The sequence below is a fragment of the Humulus lupulus genome, chromosome X, assembly GCF_963169125.1.
Source record: "Humulus lupulus chromosome X, drHumLupu1.1, whole genome shotgun sequence".
NCBI lineage: Eukaryota > Viridiplantae > Streptophyta > Magnoliopsida > Rosales > Cannabaceae > Humulus > Humulus lupulus.
The window spans coordinates 47,375,962-47,386,363 of record NC_084802.1 but is presented as its reverse complement, the minus strand read 5'-3'; the positions used below and the strand labels follow the sequence as shown (position 1 = coordinate 47,386,363).

Genomic DNA, 10,402 nt, shown 5'->3' with positions numbered 1-10,402 from the left:
ACAACAAGCAGTTTTTTAAAGTCCGGACTCGCTTTAGTACATACAAGAGCTTCATCTTGAGTAAGTCTCTACTTCTCCCTTTCTTTTTTGGATTTGAGCTTATTTTTGAGTTCTTCTTGAGGGTTTTAGGTGCAGGCATAGGATTTTAAATTTATGGATCTTCAAAGGTCATTTTGACCTTTTTTTAGACCTTTATGGGCACATTTTGACGTTAAAAACTGTTGAAATGGCCTTTTACGCTCTTTACGCAACTTTTTGCATGTCTGGGCATTTGACCGGAATCTGGAATACTCCCAGATTCTAGCGATGCTAATAATTTCTGGTAGAGTTCTCCAGTGACCATCCTCTGGCCCCGGGGACACTCCAGTCCCTTAGAAATTTTCTACCTTATCTTTTTCCCGAGCAGTAGTATAAAGGGTTCTCATTTTTGGCCTATATTTCTTCGGGTCATGGCGCTAACTGCTTGGTTTCTTGTTTTAGATGTCCGAGGAGCTTCAACAAGTACACAAGCAGGAATTCTATGCATTCGAAGTTGAGATAATAGAGATGGCCCGAGAAGCAGGAAGACGTCCTGAGAGGGGAAAACAAGCTGTGGAGGGTAGTCAGGCTCTTGTGGTAAGGTACGACCACGCTCTGGCGGCAGAGAGGCCCCTCCGCCATGGCATCTCAGAGGAGGAGGCAAACATGGGCCTTTTTCCGTTGGACAAAACCTACACTGCCGAGGGTGATCATGAAAATATGATACACAAGTATACGTAATCGATTCAAGTAATATAGATAGTAAATAAAGTATCGTTACCACAAGGACTATCAATCAATTACAATTAAATGCTTTTAAATTTCTATTTGGCTGTCGAAAATAAAGTGATTTTTAAACTAAGACATAAAATTAAAATAAACTTTGCAACAATAAAGATTGATTCAATAATTAAAAACCTAGGGTGTTAACTTCATCAACTTTTCAGTCTATTAATTTTATCAATCAGTTCTAAATTTATTTCTTCCTATTCTAATAGCAGGTTAACATAAATCGATTCCTATTCTTTTTCAAGATATAAGATCTCAACCTATATGCAAGTTTTCTACATCTTTGTGATAAACTTAAACATATAGCAGTCATTAAGCATAGAAACATAATTACTACACAAGCCATACAGGTACTTTCGTCCAATATGTACCTAAGTCTATATAACGATAGCATATTCAATTCTCATCTTTCGAATTTTGAATCAAAATCATAAATCAAGCAAATATTGATCAGGTATTCACTAGCATTAAGCAAACATTATATAGATTAGAATAAAGAAGAAGAATCAATAGAACATCATAATAAGAATAAATAGAAATCCAAGTGACTACATTAAACCCTAGCTAGAAGTGTTTAGTTCATATAAGACATGACTAAAACAACAAAATAATTATTCATAAACATAAAATTCAAAGACTTGAAGAAGAAATAAAAAGTATGAAAGTGAAGAAAAACTAATCTCAGAATCAAAATTAATCCCTCAACTCGTAATTAAAATCTGACCTAACCCTAATTAAATATAAAGTCTTAATTTATACTAAGAAAAAAAATACGAATTCCTTTTTTTTTTCATAGGCGGGCCGCGACTTGGCATTTCCTAGGTTGCGGCTCGTGTCATTTTTAAGGCCCTTCAAAGTCTGATTCAGGTCTTCAGGCACTGTGACTCTCTAAACCCCAGTCTCCAAAAAACTACGAACCCCATAACAGACACCGGTGGAGGTAAGTTTTCTATTGTCGATATCTTGGCCTTGTCTACCTCAATACCAAGGCGTGAAATTTTGTGGCCCAAGACTATGCTTTCTGTCACCATAAAGTGACATTTCTCCCAGTTTAATATTAAATTTGACTCCTCACATCTTTTCAAAACCCTTTCCAAATTAGACAAGCATCCATCAAAAGAGGGCCCAAAGACTGAAAAGTCATCCATATAGATTTCTATACCTTTCTCCACCACGTCTAAGAAGTAGACATCATACATATTTGAAAAGTTGCTGGAGCATTACATAACCCAAATGGCTTTCTCCAAAATGCAAATGTTCCATAAGGACATGTGAAGGTAGTTTTTTCTTGATCCTCTGGTGCTATGGGAATCTAATGGTATCTCGAATACCCATCCAAGAAACAATAATAAGGATGGTCTGCCAATCTGTCTAACATCTGATCTATAAAAGGCAAAGGAAAATGATCTTTCCTGGTGGCCTTATTCTATTTACGGTAGTCTATACAAATTCTCCACCCTGTCACTGTACGAGTTGGAATTAGTTCATTATTATCATTCTTAACCACCGTCATACCACCCTTCTTCGGGACTACCTGAACAAAATAACCCTTACCACCTCTTTCATTGACGGATTAAGCCTCCTTTGAGCATCAATACTAGGCTTACTATCCTCCTCCATTAATATACGGTGCATCACCGTTGAAGGGCTTATACCCTTGATGTCTGCCAAAGTCCACCAAATTGCTAGCTTATGATCCCTCAAGACTCTAAGTAGCTTCTATTCTTCAATCAAAGACAATGAAGTTGAAATAATAATTGGGAGAGTGTCATTCTTACCCAAATAAGCATACTTAAGATGATTCGGTAAAGTTTTTAACTCAAGAACTGGTGGCTTCTCTATAGATGGGAGAGGTCTCTTAGGCACTTGCCCCAATTCCTCATATGTCTTTTTATAAATTTGCCTCGATGAGTTCAACCACTTAACATATTCACTGGCTTTAGTACCATCACACTCTTCAAGACTTGCTACCAAACTCAACTCAAATGGATCCTCAATAGACTTAACCCCTTTACCTTATTCCTCCACTACACTAACACTAAAACAATTGTCACTAGGTGAAGGATATTTCAAGGCTTTAAAAACATTAAAAACAATCTCATCACCATGTACTCTGAGCCTTAACTCAATTTTCTGGACATCTATCAATGCTTGCCCCATGGCTAAAAATGTTCATCCCAATATATTAGGCACGCCCTCATCTTCCTCCATATCTAATACAATGAAATTCGCTGGGAAAATGAACTTATCTACCTTTACTAGAACGTCCTCTATAATACCTCGGGAGTGTGTTAATGAACGGTCAACCAGTTGAAGAGTAATCATAGTGGGTCTAGCTTCCTCCAAGCCAAGGTTTTCAAATACGAACAACGACATTAAATTAATGCTTGCACCTAGATCACATAAAACCCTCTCACAATGAAAGTTCCCAATGGTGCATGGTATAGTGAAACTGCCCGAATCTCTTAACTTTTGAGGAAGTTTTTTTTGAATAATTGCACTACACTCTTTAGTTAATGCCACCATTTCATAATCCTTAATTTTTCTCTTATTAGACAATATCTCTTTCATAAACTTCACATAACTAGGCATTTCTTTTAGAGCCTCTGAAAAAGGAATGTTAATGTGAAGTTTCTTAAATACCTCAAGAAATTTAGAGAATTTTTTGTCAAGATTGGCCTTTCGGAACCGTTGAGGATAAGGAATGTTTTGTGTAGGCTCGGTGTATTTCAGGTTCTCTATTTTTGGAAAGTCTTCAGTAACCTCCTCTAGTGCTGGACTAGTAACATGTTGATTCTCTATCTTCTTTTTCCCTTGTCATCCATTGTAGGTTCGATCATACTTAGTGCTACTCCTCAAAGTGACAGCTTGATAATGCTCCTTAGGATTTACCTCTATGGAACTAGGCAAATTCCCTTGCTGTCTACTAGAAAGTAGTTTATCCAACTGACCCATTTGTATCTCCAAATTCCTGTTTGAAGACCTTGTCTCTGTCATAAATTGATTTAATTGGTCTGGCTGAGTGATTGGTGAGTTCATTGGAGGATGTGTTGGTGGATGAGACAGGCGTGGGTTTGGATCATAATAAGGCCTAGAATGTAGTCCATAATTGGGTTGATGAGGTGATTGTTGAGGTGGATATTGTGGATACTGTGGTTGTAAACCTTAGTTATTTTTCCAAGATAGCTTAGGGTGATTTTTCCACGCAGGAGTATATGAATTTGAGTAGGTGTTGGGTGCTCGGGCATTGTTCATAAGAATGCGGTCCCCCACAAATCTCACAACTCATGACATTCTATATTTGCATTGCTTGTGTGGCGAGGTTATTCTGCTACAATTGCTTGGTGAGAAATGCTATGTGCGCAGTCAATAAAGTAATAGGATTGACCTCTAAGACTTCTGTCACCTTCTTATTCTCATGCTCAATAGGCCAATTGTAGTTATTCATGAAAATATCTTCCAGTAATTCATAAGCTTCATTAGTGCTTTTTCTCATAAACGCTCCTCCCGATGCTGCATCAATTATTGTTCTTGTATTTCCCCCCAAACCATTATAAAATGTATGCACCAGCAGCCACTTCTCTATTCCATGATGTGGGAACTTCCTTTGCAACTCTTTAAAATGTTCCCATGCATCATATAAAGACTCCCCATCTAGCTGATGGAAGTTATTAATCTCTCATTGATATCGGGCTGACTTCGCAATAGGAAAATATTTACCAATGAATTTCTGAGCCAAATCTTCCCAAGTAACTATAGAGTGGGCTTGTAATGAATTCAACCAACTCTTGGCTCTGTCTCTTAATGAAAAAGGGAATAATATTAATCTGAAAACATCGTTACTCACCCCGTTCATTTTGAATGTCGCACACAGCTCTACAAAATTGGTGATATGGAGATTTGGATCCTCATTTGGTAATCCCCCAAATTGTACACAATTCTGTACCATCTAAATAATCGAGGGTTTTATCTCAAAATTATTCGCCTCAACAGTAAGAGGACGAATACTTGAATGTATCCCCGTAATAGTAGGGAGTACACAGTTTCTCAATGGCGGATCAGCTTCAACTGCATTACCCAGATTTGCATTGTTGTTCACACCGTTATTAGCATTCTCAGCGATGACAAAATCCAGCCTTTTCTTTATCTTTTGGTTTTGTCTACACATTCTCTCAATTTCAAGATCTATCGGTACGAGTTCCTTTTGTCTACTTCCCTGCATATACCAATAATTCCTGAAACACAATACAACCTTCATCCGAATGAGTGTAAAATAATGAAACCAAATTAGAACAAAAAATAATTAATTTTGATATTGGAAATTAAGTCCCTGGCAACGGCGCCAAAAACTTGATCGTGGAAATATGATACACAAGTATACGTAATCGATTCAAGTAATATATATAGTAAATAAAGTATCGTTCCCACAAAGACTATCAACCAATTACCAATAAATGCTTTTAAATTTCTAGTTGGCTGTCGAAAATAGAGTGATTTTTAAACTAAGACTTAAAATTAAAATAAACTTTGCAACAATAAAGATTGATTCAATAATTAAAAACCTAGGGTGTTAACTTCATAAACTTTTCATTCTACTAATTTTATTAATCAGTTCTAAATTTCTTTCTTCCTATTCTAATAGCAGGTTAACATAAATCGATTCCTATTCTTTTTCAAGATATAAGATCTCCACCTATATGAAAGTTTTATACATCTCTATGATAAACTTAAACATATAGCAGGCATTAAGCATAGAAACCTAATTACTACACAAGCCATACATGTACTTTCGTCCAATATGTAACCTAAGTCTATAGATAGAATATTCAATTCTCATCTTTCAAATTTTGAATCAAAATCATAAATCAAGCAAATATTGATCAGGTATTCACTAGCATTAAGCAAACATTATATAGATTAGAATAAAGAAGAAGAATCAATAGAACATCATAATAAGATTAAATAAAAATCCAAGTGACTACATTAAACCCTAGCTAGAAGTGTTTAGTTCATATAAGACATGACTAAAACAACAAAATAATTATTCATAAACATAAAATTCAAGACTTGAAGAAGAAATAAAAAGTATGAAAGAGCTAAAAAACTAATCTCAAAAACAAAATTAATCTCTCAATTCGTAATTAAAATATGACCTAACCCTAATTAAACATAAAGTCTGAATTTATACTAAGAAAAACCACAAATTCCTTTTTTTTCATAGGCGGGGCGCGACTTAGAATTTCCTAGGTCACGACTTGTGTCCTTTTTAAGGCCCTTCAAAGTCTGATTTAGGTCTTTAGGTGCCACGACTCTCTAAACCCCAGTCACGACCCATGTCTTGAAGCCCTACTGGGTTCGCCTCTGACTTCCACTAGCGCCGCGACTTATAAGAGCAAGTCGCGGCTCTAATTCCCTTCATCAACCTTGAGCTTCTGACTTGACTAGAGTCGCAACCCTTAAGCCCATGCCGCGACTCTAATTCTGTTATTTTAAAATTTAATCCTTTCAACATCCTTCCTTCATCAAAAACTTATTTTAACTCGTCCTTAGCACCATTTTGATTCAAGCGACCACTGGAAGCTCCTTTTTTCACCATATCCTCTTCTTTTTAAAATTTCTCATGATTCAACGTACCAACCTACAACAAAGAAAAAACAAGCGTAATATTGCAAAAAAAAAAAAAACATAAATACTCAAGATTACCACAAAAACACATCCTAAAACAACACTAAAATGGAGTTATATGAGGGATTTGAGGCGGAGGTGACCCCCAGCAAGCTCAAACACCGAGGAGCTATGGAGAGGATTATACCCCACTATGGGGTGGAAACTAGTGACATGTGGGGGCACCTGTCTCGGGAAGATGAAAGTGCGCACGAGAACGTCCACGAACTCGGGGCGTAGAGCGCCTCCCATATCCAAGCTGGTGCAACTTTGCCACTGCACTAGTATTATGTTGAATTTTTGAATTTTGTCGGCATAGCTCCATTCCAGCTATCCCCGAATGGATATCGGGTGTTGGTCGGGCTATTTGTTCTGTACAAGAGGTAGAACTGGCTCGGTCCTTCTCCAGTTGAGATATTGTATATCTACAGTTTCTGACTATGCCCGAAGAAGGATGAACGGGAGAGGTACTATAATTTGATGAAGCATACGTACCCAGGGATGAAGTACAAGGCTCTGTGCGGTAATGAGAACCATGAGAGGAACTACCAGGACCACTTCTTATGGGCAAGTGGCTTCCCCACGCAGACCAACCCGACCCTTCTCTTAGACTTCGCCAGGGATGGTAAATGTCACTCCTTGTGTCATTTAGTTTATTAGTCCTCCACTTGTAGTTGCTCCTTTGTCTTAACCATTTGTTTTTAGGCCCCTTCCATCATACACCTTTTGTTGACGCCTACAACAAAAGGTTAAAGAAAATGAATGCCCTCCTCGACGAAGAGATGAGTCTGAGCTTCCTCGTCACCGAGGCTCATCTTCAGCAGTGTGGCCTACTTTGGGAGGGGCAAAGGATAAGCCCCGTGTCCGTCACTAGCTTTCGTGACTCGAAGAAGTCGCTTTACGAGGTGAGGCTCCAAATGGAGTATATTACGGCGAAGGCTCAATACGAGTATGAACAACGTCTTTGCGAGGAGCACATAGAAAACGTGCTCGTGATCAAAGTCGTCGCAGAGGAAAGAGAGGATGAGGAGCTTGAGGCAAAGCTCAAGGTTGGGATCGAGCCATCCTTAATGCCTCAAGGTAAATATGTAATAATTGTTTACTATGCCCATCATGTAGGGGAGGGAACTAGTCCTGACCACTCCTTATTCTAGCCATCACTCCTTGAGCATGGGCAAATCTTGGGCCATCCCTGGACTGATGAGGAGTATCAGGACTATCAAGACCTTATCGATGTATTTTTCGGCATCCAAAGAGGAGAAAACATCCCCAAGGGTTCGTGCCTCTGGGAGAGGTGACATTCATGCACGTGATATGGTTTTGTCAATACGACACAAACACAACACAATAGATGGGCCGACTCATCTGTGAGTTTGCACACTCCATTCTCCACCTAGAGGAGCCTTATTATGGTGGGGGTCCTGAGGAGACTTCTTTTATGTCTTGCATGCATGTTATTTGCCTTTACAAATTATCTTTAATTTCTTTTCCCTTCGATGACTGACCAAATTTGTTTCTTTGTGCAGAAAGCATGGACATATCCAACTTGGTTAGGCAGAAGCGCTAGAGGGTGATGGGACCCTTTCAAATAGACACTCTAGAGGCATCACCTATGGTGCTTCCATCCCCAGCCACTATGTCTCCAGCCCCGGTGGCTGCGCCTCCACCCTCGGCAGTTCCTGTAGCTTTGGCAGCTACTGCACTGGCCACTCCTCCACAGTCATTGGTCACCGATGAGGTCATTTACCTTGAGGCTCCCCTGCTTGAGATGAGGGGTCCTCTCGGAAGGGAAAGGAAATCCCTTCTAAGATTCCTGACCGTCCTTCGGTCAGGACATCACGCTTGGTGATCTTTCCCGAGAACTTCGAGGGAGAGGACTTCGAAAGGCACTGACGGGTGGTTTAGTACTTAAACTCTCATATTGATGAGGGAAATGGGGATTTCAAAGTCCTCATAGAATACCTATGGGAAGAAAAAATGCATGGTCCAGTCTCTCTTGCCAGCCGCGAGGAGCTAGAGCCCTCCTCGCGGGAAGAGTTGGAGAAAGGACAGCTTCGCTTATCGGGGAGCTGCTCCAGGGATTGGCAGGGTCCTTGTGTGACATGCCCTTCCGTAGCTTTGCTTGTTGTGGCAGCAAAAAGAAGATCTCACTGATAGCTTCCAGTCGCCACATCTCCCTGAGGGTAAATCTCAAATCTTTACTCCCGTTTTTATTTTTTTTATCTAAGTTCTTCATCGAGTTAACAAGTATTTTTTTGGTGCAGGATGCGACCTTCAACCAACAGATTGGGAACACCATTACCATGACGTCGTTTGAGATGAAGGAACATCGAGAGAAGATGGCACAACTCAAGGAGATTGCGGTCTCCTTGGTGGAGCACTTGCGGCTCTAGAAGGAGATGGAGGACCTCATGGCTCGCGCCCTAGAGTTGGAGACCCAGTTGGACATGGAGCAGTTGAAGCTGTCATTGCTGGAGGACACCTCCGCAAAGCTATTGGAAGATGTCGCGGGTCAGACTCGGACCGTGGAGGAGGCCAACGACAAGTTGTCACCCGATCTCACCGCTGCTTGGGAGGAGCTCCGCCTGAGCTGCGAGGAGTTTTTAGCTCGCACCGTAGAGATAGCTAGAGTCCAGGAGGAAGCCACCAAGACCAAGGAGGGAGCTGGACATGTCGCCTCTCGCGTTGAGATTCTCGCGCAGGAGAACAAACACCTCCGACTTCGAGCAGAGGAGTGAGAAAGGGACCTTGACGTGATGGCGAACAACACCCTGTTTGTGGCATGGCAGAGCAATATGGACATGGATTTTTCATTCATGGAGGAGCCAAACATGTGGATGATGCTTGAGAAGCGTCTTCTATTCAAGGAGGCCTAGGCAGCTCAGGAAAAGGAAGCTGCGGTAGCCGGTTGAGACGAATCCCATCATCGAGGTGGTAGCTGAAGTTCCTCTGGGTGAGGGCCCGAAGTGATTTTTCTTTTCTTTTGTTTTAATTAAGTAGGCATGTGTGCCTTTGGCTTACTGGGGTATAAAAAATTTAATGCACGAGCCCCCGAGCACAATTGTAAATACCTTAACTTCTATGCAGCCTGCACTACTTTTCTTGAAATTATTGCTCCTTTACTAACATGTTAATATTTAGTAATTATGAAATTTGGTCTTCCTAATTTGGCTGGGTTTTAACGTAACTCAACGCAACATAATGCCACGAGAGTTCGAAACCTCAACCCGTCCACAACTTGTGGGCCTTAAGAACTTAGGTCGTGGGCTCGAGTCTTAGTGGCTCGAGTCTTTATCGACTTCACTTAGTATTTAGACAATTTTAGGTACTTAGTGTTATCCCCCAGGCTCGTAGTCCTCGGGAGTAACGTTTAGCGCAAGGCCAAGTGAGAACACTTAACGCAGTCCTATGCCCTCCTGTCGCCACAACTTGAGCCTTAGGAAATCTATTATACTTAGATCTTGAATATCTCCCTCTCAGTGATTAGACACTTTGGGCGTTTAGTGTTTTCCACCAGGCTCGCAGTCATTGGGAGTAACTTTAATGTCGTGTCAAGTAGAACACTTGATGGTCCTACACTCTTGAGTCCCAACAACTCAGGCCTTAGGAGGTCTATTGCACTATAGGGTTTTAAGGTTTTTATCTTAGTATCGACGCTTTAGGCATTTAGTCTTGTCAAAATGTGTTGATGGTGAAACTCCTCTCTTATATCTAGCAGTCACTGAGCATGCTGTTAGTGCATCACTTATCAGAGAAGAGGACAAAATCTAGCACCCAATATATTATATTAGCGAAAGGCTGGCAGGAGCTGAAACGAGATACCTTTTGATCAAAAAGTTGGCATACTGCCTATTGCTTGCAGCAAGAAAACTGAGGCCATACTTCCAAGCTCATCCTATTATAGTCCTAACCGACCAACTCCTCAGGCAGG

At 40.4% G+C, this 10,402-nt stretch overlaps 1 non-coding gene across 1 annotated transcript; it reads left to right on the top strand.

Annotated features, from left to right (window-relative positions):
- Positions 1–4,391: 4,391 nt before the first annotated feature.
- LOC133807777 (small nucleolar RNA R71) lies at positions 4,392–4,497 on the top strand. Its single transcript, XR_009879671.1, has one exon. It is a non-coding gene; the product is annotated as a small nucleolar RNA R71 (small nucleolar RNA).
- The last annotated feature ends 5,905 nt before the right edge of the window (positions 4,498–10,402 follow it).